General features: G+C 42.1%; 1 protein-coding gene across 4 annotated transcripts in view; it reads left to right on the top strand.

Annotated features, from left to right (window-relative positions):
* Window positions 1-16098, top strand: part of LOC149799710 (interphotoreceptor matrix proteoglycan 2-like) — a 94827-nt gene that overhangs the window by 77780 nt on the left and 949 nt on the right. The window lies entirely within an intron of this gene.

Genomic DNA, 16098 nt, shown 5'->3' with positions numbered 1-16098 from the left:
CGATTGTTCGTTGTATCCCTACGTGTGCAAATATTGTCGCTTTCCTACAGGGCACCCGCAATTGTTCACGGAACACATCGACCTGAAAAACATTCGACAATACGAAGGTCTGTTCAAGTGTAAAGTTTTGCCTCCTACGAACCTATACCATCCCGACTTACCTCACCATTGTCAAGGCAAACTGATGTTTCCATTGTGCCGTACTTGTGGCGAAACGTGCAACCAAGACCAACCTTGTCAGCACACCCAGGAAGAACGTGCCTTGACGGGAACCTGGGTCAGCGTTCAACGCTCTGGACATGGGATACCAGCTGTTAGAAGTGTACGAAATTTGCCACTTTCCCAAGACACAACAATACCACAAGGGTGACCCCAGTCAGAAAGGCATTTTCGCCGACTTTGTGGATGCCTTTTTGAAACTGAAGCAAGAAGCCAGCGGCTATCCGTCCTTTTGTCACACTCCCGAAGACCAAATACAATTCAAAGAGAAATACTATGAACAAGAAGGCATCACTTTAGACGACATCGAGAAAAACGAAGGCAGGCGATCGTTTGCCAAAGTGATGTTAAATTGCTTGTGGGGTAAAATGGCACAACGACCGTGTTTACCCAAGACGGAATATTTGACAGAACCTTCCCGCTACTTCCAGATGATTCACGACAAAACCAAATACATGAAACACGTGGACGTCGATAATTTGATCTTGGTCAATTACGAAGAAGATCTGGACTTTGTACAAGACGACCCTTTTGGAAATGTCATCATTGCGGCTTACATGACAGCTCATGCTCGCTTAAAATTGTACGAAGCTTTAGAACTGTTAGGGGAAATCGTCCTGTACTTTGACACGGACAGTTGCATTTACATCCATCACCCGAGTCGACAGCACCCTGATATCGAAGGAGACCGTTTAGGAGCCTGGACAGACGAGCATCCCGACGACAAGATTCTAAGTTTCGTCAGTGGCGGTCCCAAAAATTACGGCTACGAATACCGGGACCCACAAGGAGTAGTGCACACGACGTGCAGAGTGAAAGGACTGACTCTGAATTATCGTACCAGTCGTGTGGTCAACTTTGGGGTATTGAAAGAAGCCTTGCATTCGGGAAAGGATGCAAACTTTAAAGTGACCACCTATCAACCGAACAAGATTGTACGTTTACCCACTCACCACATCGTCAGTCGGCCCTTGGAAAAAGTCTATCAAATTGTGTACCAGAAGCGAGTTCGACTTCCCAATCATTTCACCTTACCGTATGGACACGTCGGTATTGGTCTGTATATAAAAAGGAATCCTAGGCAAGATTGATAGTTCATTGTGACTACCAAGACCGAGCGAACAAGATGAATTTTTTCAGAGAAACACAAAACAAGTTGTTTAGAAAGGCACAATTCAAGTGTGGGGCTTCTGAAGTGGAATGCGATTGTGAGCCTTGCGATGGGTACGATGCTGTACGTTGTGACCTTAGCGATGTCGTAAAGCATCATGGGAACTTTAGTGTCACTACCCCTATCATGGAAAGTGATGCTGTGCGTGTCAAACCGGAGGGATGCGAAAGTGATGCCGCTCGTCCTCTTGGACATTTTACTGGGTTTCGTTTTAAAGGGGAATGTTCACCTTCACGTCTACCCCCCTACGGATGTCATCCAGCCCTGACCAAACTCCTGTTCATGTCACCCAACCCTCATCGAAACGAACCTGTGAAAGACGAATATTCGTTTCCTGTGCGTTTGTCGGAATACTGCGACTTTGAAAATCGTCTTCAATCGTTCAAAGGAAAATGGCCTAAGTATCTGGGAGGACCTACCCCCGAAGAATTAGCCAGAGCCGGATTTTTCTACTTGGGCGAAGGAGATAAAGTCAAGTGCTTCAGTTGCGGTGTGTCACTTCACCACTGGGAACCGCAAGATTCGGCCTACGTAGAACATGATCGATGGTCACCGAATTGTCATTACTTACCCTTAGTGGGACCGAGACACTGAAGTTACTTACCATAATCTGTTCATGGATACTTTACACGAGAACATTCGTGCTTTGCCTGTGGAGTTGAGAGAACGCATTTACCGAGAACTGATCAAAATACAAGTGAAACGCAAACGCAAAGTTATTGAACCGTTTTTAAATTATGCTCTGTTCCAAAGTATAAGAAGACTGATTATGAGTGGATATTACATCAGGCACAAAGGTAAACGAGGCTATTGGCCACCACCCAATGATTCCAAAAACAGTGTATATACTTATGGATACTTTTCAAGAGAACATTTTGGGCTTGCCTGAGGAGTTGAGAGAAAGGATTTACCGAGAGCTGGTGAAAATACAAGTCAAACGTAAAGAACAATTGCATCCGTTACGTCACCAGATCTTTAACCACTGGTACCTGAATGGTATAAGAGAACTGATTCGTCAGAAATTGTTTCAGTGGTCAGACCTTGTTAGTGAGTTAGTGAATGAACGAAATGTTCATCATTTTGGTTACTTCGAGATTCACCTAAAGCAACGCATTGAGGAAGACGAGTTAAAGGATTACCAACATATGTTACGTGGAATCTGCTTAGTAGAAGAGAAAACTTCTAATCGAAGTTTGAACTGTAGGTTACAGTATTCTAGATTTCCTACTGGAGAACGAAGATGTCTGGGTAGAATGTACGTGTATTGCTTCCGAAAAAAAGAGAGCACAAAAAGAGGAATCCATGCCACGGCTTATGTCACAAGTGATTGAACAGATTCCGTTGAAGGAACTCAATGACCATATTCAAACCGTGGATCATTACCATCGATTATTACAAGAACTGTATCCATTCAATTCGGGTCGACAAGTGGTGTGTGTCTTAGTGACTTGTTTTCTGGCATTTCGTTTACCAGCCGATTCTTTGTGGACTCTTTACGATCAGTACTTACCATACCCCTATGGCCTTAAATGGTCACGAAAAACTCCTTTTGCTCAAAGCCTTGCGGTTTCATCTGGATACTTCTCGACCTCAACAGGAAAAAAAGATTCGTCAACTTTTAGCTACCGAAGACGTGTATGACGATGTGTGTGTCGCTTGTGACTTACTCCCCATTGGACAGATGTTCGTGACTTGAAAAAGGGGGGTTTTGAAGCTTTGACCCAAGAAGTGGCTCAGTATGCACAAGAGTTGTTCAAGGAAAAATGTTACTTTTCAACCCGTGTTAGTGACAGTGCCAGAAGAACCCTTCACCGAGAACAACCACTCGCTTCAGGACAGGACTGTTATGGACATTCCTGAAAGGTCATTCCGGGAGGACACTTGTGTGACAATACCTCATGTAGAGAAAGTAAGAACATTACACACTGTCCCTAGGACATCTTGGTTACCCAAAACATGTTGTACAGAGACTTGTTTATATTCCACTTTGATCATTTTGATGTGTCTTTTATTCCTGTACATAACTATTTGGCTTTTATGTATTTTTGTCTTTCGTGTTGTTCATATTTGAAACATTCAATAAACGTGTTCTGAAAAAAGTATATAAACTCTTGTCTTGTTTGTTTTCGTGTCACAAATGACATTCGTGACACTATGGCTACCTCTGCTGTCTCTGCTCCCTCTTCCTCTACTGTCAAAGTCATCGACGAACACTTAGATCGTGCCAGTTGGGAGGCTTTGTATCTTCGCCATCCCTTTAACATGCTCATTGCTGGACCTAGCGGTTCAGGCAAACCGAATTCGTCAAACGTTTGATCGAACATAAACATCATTTGATCGATCGACCCCCTCAACGGATCGTGTGGTGTTACAAAGAGTGGCAATCGGCGTACAGCCTCTTGCGAGAAAGTCAAGGCGATTCCATCATGTTTGTGGAAGGCATTCCTAAAGAAGACGACGGCATCGTCTCTGACTCCCGTCAAACCCATTTGGTCATTTTTGACGACATGTTAGGAGAAGACGAAGAAGAAATTAAACTGTGGTTCACGCGCAAAGGGCATCACCGTAATGCCAATGTCGTTTACATCACCTAAAATTTGTTTCAACAAAGTAAAGCCCATCGCACCATCAGTCTCAATGCGCATTACGTGGTCTTGTTTAAAAGCCCTCGAGATAAATCGCAAGTGAAAGTCTTAGCCACACAGTTAGGAACGCCTTGGCTGACTCAGGCGTACGACGATGAGACTCAAACACAACACACCTATTTACTCGTCGATTTGAAACCTACGACCCCCGAGGATTTGCGATTTCGTACCCACTTGTTTCACCACTGGTGCCAAGACAGAGGGCCTGTCCTGTACACGTCTCCGTCCTCGATTTAATTTCACTCCACAAAAAAAATCTATAAAAACCTCAGATCCTGTTCGTCTGTCTCACAGAGTTTGAACATGACGTCCCTTCAGTCGCATCTTCCCGTCAAATTGATTCGTGCCTTGTATGGCATCAGACGAGAAAAAAATCCACAAATACGAGCTCGTGTCTTAGAAGCTAGTCTCAAAGAAATCTTACGATGGTTCACGGTGACTGCACGTCAATTACTCCAAGGAATCAATCAGATTCCTCATCAAACCAAACGCTTTTTTGATCGAAACAAAGTCGCTTTGGTCCAACTGGCCGATCTCCGCATCGACACTCAAACCAAAAAACAAATCATTTTGAAACCTGGAGGGAGCGGTACTCTAGGAGGGGTCATCATTCGCTCTCTCTTAGGATGGGATCCTAATGCCCCCAAACTTCTCCCCAAGAAAAAAGTTCAACGAAGCCCCAAGAAGAAGAAAAAGACCAGGTCCCCAAGAAGAACTTCTCCAGTGGCGGGACCCTCCTCTTACCAGACACCACCCCGGAAAAAGAAAAGAAGCCCCCAGAAAAGGAAACAGAGAAAAAGTCCCCAGAAAAAGAAAAGTCCACAGAAGAAAACTAGTCGCAAGAGAGGCACTTTGGCCAGGACGCAACTTTACACTCGCAAACCACGACCTGCCACGGCGGTGACCGCGTCTCCGGCAGCCTCACGTTCATCCACTTCTCCGTTGATGACACCAAGAACTGAAGAGTACTTGGAGACGTTGATCACACCAAGAACTTCTCCGTTGATGACCCCAAAAATTACTTCCCCAGTGGCAGTACCCTCCAATTTAATGGCAGTGGCTGCTGCTCACAAAGTACCTTCTCCCAAAATCAAAGTTCAAGAAAGATCGGGCATGTTACAAAGTTTACTGGATTTGTCCAAGCAAGAACTGGCTCGATTTAGTCCGTTGCGTACCCCTGCACGACGTGTCATGCCTGTCCTCAAACTAATACGACGTAAAGACAATCAGTGGCGACGCGTTCCAGTATAAAAAAAGGTGTGTGACCAAGTAGGGTATCAGTGTTTTTGGTGCTCCTGAAGACTCAAAGATGTCACCCTCCAGAAAACCCCAAGGAAAGAAAAGGAAAGGACTACCACCACGTTTAGTCAAACATGGGGACATGTTATCTGTACTGTCCAAAGCTTCTCCGCCTCTACGAAAAAAACTCATTCAATCGGCCTCCAAAGAGGTAATCAATACCGTGTGCGAATGTTGTTTGAACGTCTTGAAAGTCACGATCCCTTTGTCCAAACACCAGAAACAATGCTTAGGCAAACATCATCACGTTCTTCGCCAAATGGTTCAAAAGAAAATTCCCATTCGTCAAAAGAAGAAGATGTTGGTCCAACGTGGAGGCATTTTACCTCTCTTGTTAGGCCCCTTACTGAAAGGAGTCTTGGGAACCATGTTGGGAGGACTGGTGGGAGAAAGATAAAAAGGCCCTCGGAAGTCCCAAGATCTCAGAATCGACCCCTGACAAACCCATGGAAGGACGAAAACTAGCTTTAGTGCCTTACAAACGATGGATGGAATACCATCGGTGGCAAGAACAACGCACTCCGCATTTACCTCCCAATCCCAATTTGAGCGAGATGTCCCAGTTACAACATGAATTGCAGTCCTTGATGGATCGCCAAGATTTGTCCGAAACAGAAAAATCGCAAAAGTACGGTCAACTCTTGCAACGACTGCAACTCCAGAAAGCTTTAGACGAAACAGCTCTACCCACTCTGAAAGATTTTAAGACCTTGATGAAAAGTCCAGCACCATCACCAGTACCAGTACCAGTACCACCACTACCAGTGACCAAGACAGAAAAAGGAGAAGAAGAAGAAGAAGAAGAAGAAGAAGAAGAAGAAGAAGGGTTTCAAACTCCACCAGAAAAAGTACGCAAGTTAACAACACCACCTACCTCCAGAATTGGATGGATTAAAAAGATGATGGCCACCCCTTCTTCATCACAAGAGAAAAAGAAAGTGAAGACGAAGTGAAGACAGAAGTGAAACAAGAACCGATATCCCCCGCTCAGACATCCTCCTCTTCAACACCTATTGCCGGTCGCACACGCAAAGCAATGCAGTCCAAGAAAGTACCCCAAGATAAAAAGAGTAACATCCTCCAAGAGTGGGTGTCTTATTAACATACGAACACAAAAAAATGGAAAAAGTCTTAGCCAGCATTTACTACGATCCCTCCCATCCTGCAGGTTACGCAGGAGTTCAAAAATTGTATCGTGCTGCCAAAACTAGATTGAAAAGTCTCCGTTTACCTCAAGTCCAACGATGGTTACAAGAACAAGCTACCTACACTTTCCACAAACCCATTCGACGCAAGTTTGCCAGAAGTCGCACCCGAGTCGAAGGCATCGATCATCAATGGCAAGCCGATTTAGCCGATGTCTCTCATTTGGCCAGCTACAATCGTGGCTACAAATATTTGTTTTGTGTCATCGATGTCTTTTCCAAATTTGCCTGGGTCGTGCCCTTGACTTCCAAATCGAGCAGCGAGTTAGTGCGAGCCCTGCAACGGGTGTTGAAACAAAGCGGTCGTCACCCTCTTCGATGGCAAACGGTCAAAGGCACCGAATTTCTGGACCAAGCTTTCCAAAAAGAACTAAAGAAACGTGACATTCATTCTTTTACCACCGAGAATCCCGAAACCAAAGCCAGCATCGTGGAACGTTTCCAACGTACTTTGAAAGAACGCATGTGGAAATATTTTACGCATCACCACACTCTGAAGTACATCGACATCTTACCGCACCTGGTGTAAGCGTACAACCAATCTTACCATCGAAGCATCGGACGTGCCCCGCAAGACGTGACTCCCGAGAACGAAGTGTTGGTGTTTGAGCGCCTGTTTGGTACGTCCCCGACGAGGGCTGTCCCCAAGAAAAGTGGAGAGTTGACCGTATGAGATTGGGTGCGCATTGGCAAAACCAAACGCACTTTAGACAAAGGTTACTTACCTAACTGGACGACCGAATTGTTTCGTGTCACTGGACGAGTGCATGGCCGTCATCCTGTCGTCTATAAATTGGAAGACATGAACGGAGAAGTGCCCGAGTTACAACGTGTCACCAAAAAAGAAGACGACGTGTACGACATCGAAAGCATTCTCGAACGCAGAACCCGTAAAGTAGGCAAACGACGTCTCAAAGAAGTCAAAGTACGTTGGAAAGGATATCCACCCAGTTTTGATTCTTGGATCGACGCTTCGCAAGTCATCGACTATAAAAAGAAGTGACCATCATGCCCTTTCACACAGACGCAGCTACGTCGACCACTCATTCACCTAATTCTTCTGTGCAAGATTTACAAAAACAACCCTTGTGGGTGTGGTGTGGAGAACGCGTGCCTAAAACGCAAATCGTCTTTTTCTGCCAAATCTTCGTGGTGTATTGTGTCATCGGGGCAGCCATTGCCAATTTGAGTTTGCAACAAGGAGACAAACAATTGTGGACCATTTTATTGAGCAGTTGCATCGGTTACATGCTTCCCAATCCCTTCCTGAAATTCTCTTCCAACGGGAACCACGGGAACCTTGTGTCCAGTGCCAGTGCCAGTCACCACTCCAACAACAATCACAACCAGAACCCCATTTTGGGCGGAGACACGCCTCTGACGTCCAGTAACCCCTCGGACAGCCACAGAACTCTGGAATTATGAGTCACCAAAACCAATTTTACTTAACCTTACCCAGTGACAGTTCCATGGAGGTGTTTCCCCACAACACATTGTGCTGTTACAAGGCTAAATTACCTCATGCCATCCAGTTAGATCACGAAGCCCATTGGGAAGTGGCTTTAGGAGAAATGATTCACCCTACACAAATCCAAAACATCACCGAAAAGCAAAACACTTTTGAGGTCGAAATCCTGAAGCAACAATTCCAAAAAGCCATGAATGACATCGGGTTTTCAGGGGACACAAGACCATCCAACAATTCACCCTTCAATATCTACACCTTAAAAATTCTTTCAGGGTTTTATTTTAGTGGCCAACATTTGGTGGACGCCATTACTTCCAGCCCTGAACAGAATCAAAAAAGTGTCACCCTGGAGTACCATAAAGTGGCTCGTCGCTTACTGATGAAATTTCAGGATACCCAAACGTTGTCCATCAGTTTTAATCGTGACTTGTTTGATATTTTAGGTGGAGACACAAAAATGGCTCCAAATTTTAAACCGAAGATCAACAGCAATACGGAATTTTACAAGTTTTTTCGATTCCCTGTAGAACTGAACCAAGGACTGAATTTGATGTTCGTGTACTCCGATGTGGTGGAGTATAACATGGTGGGACACACCTCTGTGCCGTTACTGCGTGTCATTCCTTTCAAAGTGGATAGTACCACGACCAGTGACCAGGAAGGTGGAAACACTTACCACGTCCACCGCGAATTTGTACATCCTCACTATTTGCCTGTCAGCAAGTCCTATTTGGACACGGTCATCATTGCTATAAAAGGAGATTTGGGACAAAATATTCCATTCACCAAAGGAAAAGTCACGGTGAAACTCCATTTTCGAAAACGGTTCTCTCACGACTCGTAAGTCATGTATCCAGTGTATCGAAGGGTTGCTCGGCAGCGAGGACACGGTTTAGGAGATATGTTAAAATCGGCCTTTCGTTCGCTGGCCGCAGTCTTGAAACCGATGGTGACACGCGGATTGCACGCCTTGAAAGATGCGGCACTGACGCAAGGCAAAGAATTTCTCCAAAATGTCATCATCGACAAACAAAACCCTAAAGAAGCCTTCATGAGGGCAGGCAAAAATGTCTTGCTGCAAACGGGCAAAGACCTTTTGGGCCGCCGAGAAACACCTATAAATGCCCTGCACGCTACCGAGTCAGGCATTCAGCAAGGACAAGGCAGAAAAAGACGACGAAGAAAACATCCTTTCACCAGACTTCACACGTCTAAAGCTAGAAAGACCAAGAAAAGAAGAACCGTTCGAGACTTAGACGTTTTCGATTATTGAGACACAGCAACAAAAAAAATGATGCACCGAGAGTCTTGCGCCTGTTCCAAGACGGAACTGAATCTGTTTGCCATGCCACCCACCATGATGACCATGCAAGAATCCCAATGGGTGGAATTTCATCCCGTCTCCTCATTGACAGATTGCGCTCCCATCGAGTTTGAAATCAAAGGACAGCCCGAAGATTACATCGATCTGAATAGCAGTTACTTGTACTTGAAAGTCAAAGTTCAAGATAAGGATGGAAATGCTATAGACACTGAGCCAGTAGCTCCCGTCAACAATTTCATGCATTCCTTGTTTAGCGGAGTGGACTTGTACTTGAATAACAAACTAGAAAGTAGCAGCATGGACACTTACCCTTATCGAGCGTACCTGGAAAATCTCTTGACGTACGGAATAAACGCCAGGAACACTCATCTCAATGCCTGTGTGGTATGGGAAGCTGACGATGCAGGCGAATTTGAGACATTCAAAACTGATACAACCAAAGGCCACAATGCGGGATTTGTAGAACGAAGAGACAAAATCAAAGACGGACACAGCTTAGAACTGATGGATCGTTTGCATTTGGACATGTGGTTGCAAGAAAAGTATTTGCTGAACGGGGTGGATGTCCCCCAGAGACTGAATCGCAGCAGTACCGCTTTCCATTTAATAGCTGATAGTGACGATAATTACAAAACCAAAATCCAAGAAGCCAGAAACTACGTACGTCGTGTGGAAGTGTTACCTAAAGTGGGAAACGACATCAGTCAGACGTTGAGCAGAACGACCGCCAAGTATCCGATCCGACGTGTGGAAGTGAAAACCTTCACCATTCCTAGGGGACAGCGATCCATGATCGAAGATCATCTGTTCCAAGGACAATTACCCAAACTTTTAATCGTTGGTATGGTCGAGAATACAGCCTTCAACGGAGCTATCGCTAAAAATCCTTTCTACTTTCAACACTTTGACGTGTCCAAGATCGAAGTCAGTCGCGATGGCAAGACCTTGTGGACCCGACCTTTCGAACCTAACTTTGACAAGAAGAATTACTTGAGGTCGTACTTATCGTTGTACGAAGCCACGGGATAGTTAGGAACCAACACCAGTCACGGCATTACGTACGAGGATTATGCAGGAGGCTACGCTTTGTGGGCTTTCGATTTCACTCCAGACCAAGGCAGCGATGAGGGACATTTCCACCCTATAAAATCTGGCCAGATTCGTGTGGAACTTCAGTCAAGATGGCAAGAACAAGAAGTCCATTTAGTCTCCTGTTTTGCCAAACACTTGGTCGAAAAAATGACGGAATTGATCAAGAAAAATTGCTATGGATGTCAAAACGATCATCCCAGTCAAATTCAACACGATAAATGCCTAATGCTGAGTCAAGAAGAAAAACTGGACGAGTATCTGGACGATGCTTGGAGTCTCATCTCGGACGAAGACGTGTTGCACCAGTGGTATAAAGACTTGCGTGAACATTCTTGTCCACCATTAACCACTCAAGAGATCCATCGTATCGAAGTTCTCCTGAATCAGATTCAGGAGACGAAACGAAGAAACGTTTAAATGTCAGACATTTTCAAGCAAAAAGTCAGGATCGAATTGATGACTTATTATTATCTGTGAAGAAGAAAAAACCACACAAATCAATGGATACCTGGGAACTTTATTACCTTTTGAACCACAGTTCGTATACGGCTTCTTGGAATCCTGTCATCTGTGCTAAAGATGAACTCCCTCATCGCAAACCTCAAGACCATCTAGCTTATGTCATCAACACGGACGACAGTCATCTCCCAGGAACCCACTTGGTAGCCGTCTACTTTCCTCAAGAAGGATGTGTGGAATATTTCGATTCGTACGGATTGCCCCCTTTGGAAGACGATATCATTGACTTTATGAGAAGAAATGCTCAAACCAACCGATTCAATAATGTGAAATTACAAGGCACAGATTCCTTGGTGTGTGGACAATATTGTGTGTATTTTCTGCATCATCGCAGCCTGGGCTATTCCTTAGAACATTTAGTGACTCATTTTGATCCTCGTTCTTCTTCAAGAAACTATGTGAAAGTAGATCGATGGTTTTGTGATCATTATGCTTATCTTTTGTCTCAAGCTATTAAACGTAGTGTCCATGAATGGCCTAATGACTTCCAACAGTGGAAATCACAATTTCATTCACAACGTTGTCAGCCCTGTTTAAAGTAGACTGTAAATTGAAAAAAAAAATGTTTGTGATTAGAAAAAAATGTTTGATGTTATAATGTTGGATTATTGTTAAAAAATGTTAGAGTTATTGGTTAGTGTTAAGTGATTTTTGAATAAAAAATTTTGTGTTTTGAAAAAATGCCTTTGTCGTTTGTTTTCACTATAAGAATGTTGATTCATGCTCTTTGACTTCTTACTATCCCTCTCATGACACTCATTGAACGTTGCGGCTCGAAAACCGTGGAGGGATGTTTTCCTTCACGTCCGCGCTTTGACTTTAAGAACCGGGGCAGTTTCCAGTCTAATCATCCATTGTCGACTCATCCTCCTACGAAGATGTGCTCCAAAGTAGCTAAGCTAAACGAAGCCTACGTGAATTTGCATAGGGTCAGACACAGTCTGATACCGAAGCCAAAAGAGATAGAGAATGTGAGAATGTTAAAAGTCACTGAAGACCTGATAGAAGAGCTCTTCAGAGAAGAAGTGAACAGGGAGAAAGAAGAATGAACAGAGAAGTACAGACTTCAGAGACAGCAGCAACAGCAACAGCAACAACAACAGCAGCAGCAGCAGCAACCTGAACCTGACAGAGGCTTTGTCGATTGTCGTATCGACACCAAAGAGTTCTTCTTCTCTTTCCGAAGAAGCAGACCTATCGCCAGAAGACATCGCATTCTTAGAAACTAAAAGATTGCCATAGCAAACAAAAAAACAGCCCTTTTCAGGGCTACCCCAATACTCTACGAAAGAAATAACCATCAATTTGCCAGTGTGTGTAGGTAGAGTAGTGTGAATATAAACACTAACTCTTTTTTTAAAAAATGTGAGGGTATGTGTTTGTGTATAGGATTGTGTGTTTGTAAGTGCTCACGTACGTTGGTATGGATAGTAGATTAAGATCATGTCTTTTTTTTGGTGTTTGAGGTGTGGGGAGAGTAGATTTGGGGTTTGATTACTTTGCGTATGTGGATAGTATATTGAAGTGATTAATGAAAATTTTTTTAGAATAATGATGGGCAGTATAAAAAAGTGAGTGAGTGTTTCTTTTAGGTCCGCACGTTGTTTGGTCATGATCTAGGTAAGATCAATTTTATGTTTTTAGGGGGATGTTTTCCTTCACGTCCGCGCTTTCACTATAAATTGAAACTCGCTGGGCAGTCTAGCTACCCTGTTCATTCGTTGACAAAACAATGAATACCAGAATTGTGAAACTGCTAGAACTCCAGATGCACCTGGAATATGCCAGGCGCATACTAAATGAACTGGCTGCGGAGGCCATTGTCGAAGAAGCAAGGATGAAAGAGGAGGAGGAAAGAAGAAAAAAAGAAGCGGAGGAGAGAAGAAAGAAAGAAGAGGAGAGAGGAAATTTCAGAATCCCAGAGACAGAAAATTGGGATTCTGAAGCCACAAATCCCGTCTCTGCACTTCCAAGAAGAAAGGTGAAAGGAGACTGGGGAAGAAAATGCGTGTGTGGCGCCAGGCCAGGAAGGTGCCAGCATTAGATAGGTGCATCTGGAGTTCAAAAAAAAAAAAAAACCAACAGCCCTTTTCAGGGCTACCCAATACTATAGAAAAGAAATAACAATCAATTTGCCAATGTGTGTAGGTAGAGTAGTGTGAATATAAACACTGACTCTTTTTTAGTGTGAGGGTATGTGTTTGTGTGTTTGTGTTTGTAAGCGCTCACGTATGTTTGTGTGAATAGTAGATTATGGGTTTGTTTATTGTTTCTCAGCCTATGTGGAGAGTATAGTTTGGGTTTTGTAAACGCTCACGTACGATTGTGTGGATAGTAGATTATGGATTTAGTTTTAATGATTTGCGTGTGTAAATAGTAGATTTGGGGATTGTTTATTGATGGTTCACGTATGTGGATAGTAGATCATATGAAATGAGAAAAGTAGGGGATGTTTTTCTTCACGTCCGCGCGTTGTTTGGTCATGATCTAGGTAAGATCAATTTTATGTCTTAGGGGGATGTTTTCCATCACGTCCGCGCTTTTGGTATAAGAACCCACAGTATTCGTCGTTCAAACCATTCTACAGAGAAGATGGCTTCAAACCACCTGGATAAAATGCAAACATTGCAAGACGTCCTGGACAATTTGGGCATGATGGAACAAATGCTAGTGAGACTAAATGAAGACCACTATTCTTATAGGCCCCATCGAGTAAAGATGGAGATTAATAACTTAAGAAAAGTAAAGGACATGATAAGTGGTGTGATGAAAGAAATAAAGGAGGAGAAGGAGGATGAAGAGGATAGGATAAGGATAAGAGAATGGAATGAAATAATTGAAAAAGAAGAAGAAAATGAGAAGAGGAAGAAAGAAGAGGAGGAGAAGAAGAAAGAAGAAGAGAAAGAGTGTAGGAGAGAAAATAAGAAGTTGGTGGAGAAAAAGAAGAAATTAGAAGCAGAAGAAACCCAAACGCCCTTTTCAGGGCCACCCACATTTCTCGAAAAGAGAATGACTTTCAACTGCCTACCCCTTTGTTTTTTTAAAAAATAAAAAAAAAAAATCCCATGTTCAGTTTCCCTTGACACTATACAGTCCCACCCTGTTTAAATTCCTTTGACGCTATACAGTCCCTATTCCCATGTTCAGTTCCCTTGACGTTCAACAGTCCCACGATTTTTTCTCCATGTTAATTTCCCTTGACGCTATGTGTTCCCACGATTTTTGTCCATGTTAAATTTCCCTTGACGCTATATGTTCCCAGGGGGTGTTTTTAATGCTAAGTCCCATTGACGCTCTAGTATCCCCATATACTACTTGTAGCATAATTAGCGAATACTGAAAAATATACAAGAGAAACTGGTAACCAATTAAGGAAATAAAGAAAACAGAACGCTTTTATTGATTAATGCAAATTTGTAATCTGATGTTATGATTTTGACATACTTTGCTTCCGAAGTTATCACGGTGATGAAAAACTCATATATCAAGGTAAATCCAGTTACCCTGCAAAATTACGAACAATACGTCATCAATAAATTCGGCAAATTATAACAAGCCGTTTAGATACGTGAATTCGTTTGAAGAGATTATTCACTTAAATTTTCATTAACTAGGCAGTTTCACTTTGGTGCAATTTATGTCTTAGAACCGACAATATCGACAATAAGCTCTAACGTTCCATCGCAAAGACTTTCCAAACTTTGAAGTATGAACGATAGGTCACAAGTACAACAATTATTTTCGCGTCCCAGAAATACGCAGCAAACCCACTTACTGATATGAACAATCTATAATTCGGACCGGTATAAATATTGCTCTCATTCTGTATTTTCTTGGTTTTAATAAATTATTCTTGTCAAGGGAAAAGTTATATAATGCAGAGTATATGTAGTTAATGGTCTCAAAGTAAAGTTCGAACTCATTATTGGATATATCGCGTGCATGATTCTTTTATTTGTAAATAATTGCATACAAGGGTACCTAATATAACTAGGAAAATCATTTTTATAAAATATCTTAATGGGTCATTATACAATAGATCTGTGGTGCAGACGTTTCAAGAGATATACAGGTAAAACTAAGAGTACAAATTGATAAAATAATATGATTATGATGGTCCATGTATGTGACAATACAACATTTCACTAGAATATAATTCAAGATGTTGAAATAGTGATGTTATTATAATCATCGAGCGTACTACTTATGCAAAATGATCCTCGGAACTACATCCACTTTGTTCTCTTCTTCAAAAACATTGTATTCAATATCAAAATACGATCCATTGAAAATTCTTTTGACCAACGTCTGTTATAATATTTTTTCTGTTTTATTGCTCATGGGTTGCTACAAAACATGTACGGCTTCTTGAGAATGTGTTATACAACAACAGTCGATATTTAAAGTCCAATTAAAGTCCTAAGACGATTTTGCAATTTCTCGTCATGCCAAATAACAAAATTGTTCTAAGCAGTCAATGCATTAAGTCAGGTTTTAAAGACTTGCACATTTTAGTGATTAAACGAGATACCTTTTCTTCCCAATACCAAGATTTTAATCAATTGAGAAAATATGAAATTTGTAAAAGATGAATGCTGAATGAAAGGTGTTTTCGTTTAACTCTAAAGACATCATGGCACAAGTGAGACGTGTTACAGTGCCAAAAAAGACAAACTATTGGAATAATATATTTGTAACGAGTTGTAATAAATATTCTTGAAATATACTTTTTAAGCAATAATTGAAACGCATATTCTATTTACTATTTATAAGCAATAACTCTACTGTTTCTGCCATATATGATGAGACAAATATGAAACACACACACACACACACACACACACACACACACAGATATATATATATATATATATATATATATATATATATATATATATATATATATATATATATATATATATATATATATATATATATATTAAGCATTGAAACGATCCATTATTTCGCATTGTCCTTGCTTACTCTCATATAGCTATTTATTTTATTTGGATCTCTTATTGTGGGTCGTCTACAATGACAGTTCCTTGCGTCACTCTATAATGGCTTAAATCCTCATGTACACAGTTTTATAACTGGCTTGAATAGATCATCTATATTTCAAATTATATAATGATCCATATGTGTTTTTTACGGGT

This window comes from Sinohyriopsis cumingii, chromosome 5 (genome assembly GCF_028554795.1).
Source record: "Sinohyriopsis cumingii isolate HCF-2022 chromosome 5, ASM2855479v2, whole genome shotgun sequence".
NCBI lineage: Eukaryota > Metazoa > Mollusca > Bivalvia > Unionida > Unionidae > Sinohyriopsis > Sinohyriopsis cumingii.
Note: the sequence above shows the minus strand (reverse complement) of the source record. Positions and strands in the feature narration are given on the sequence as shown.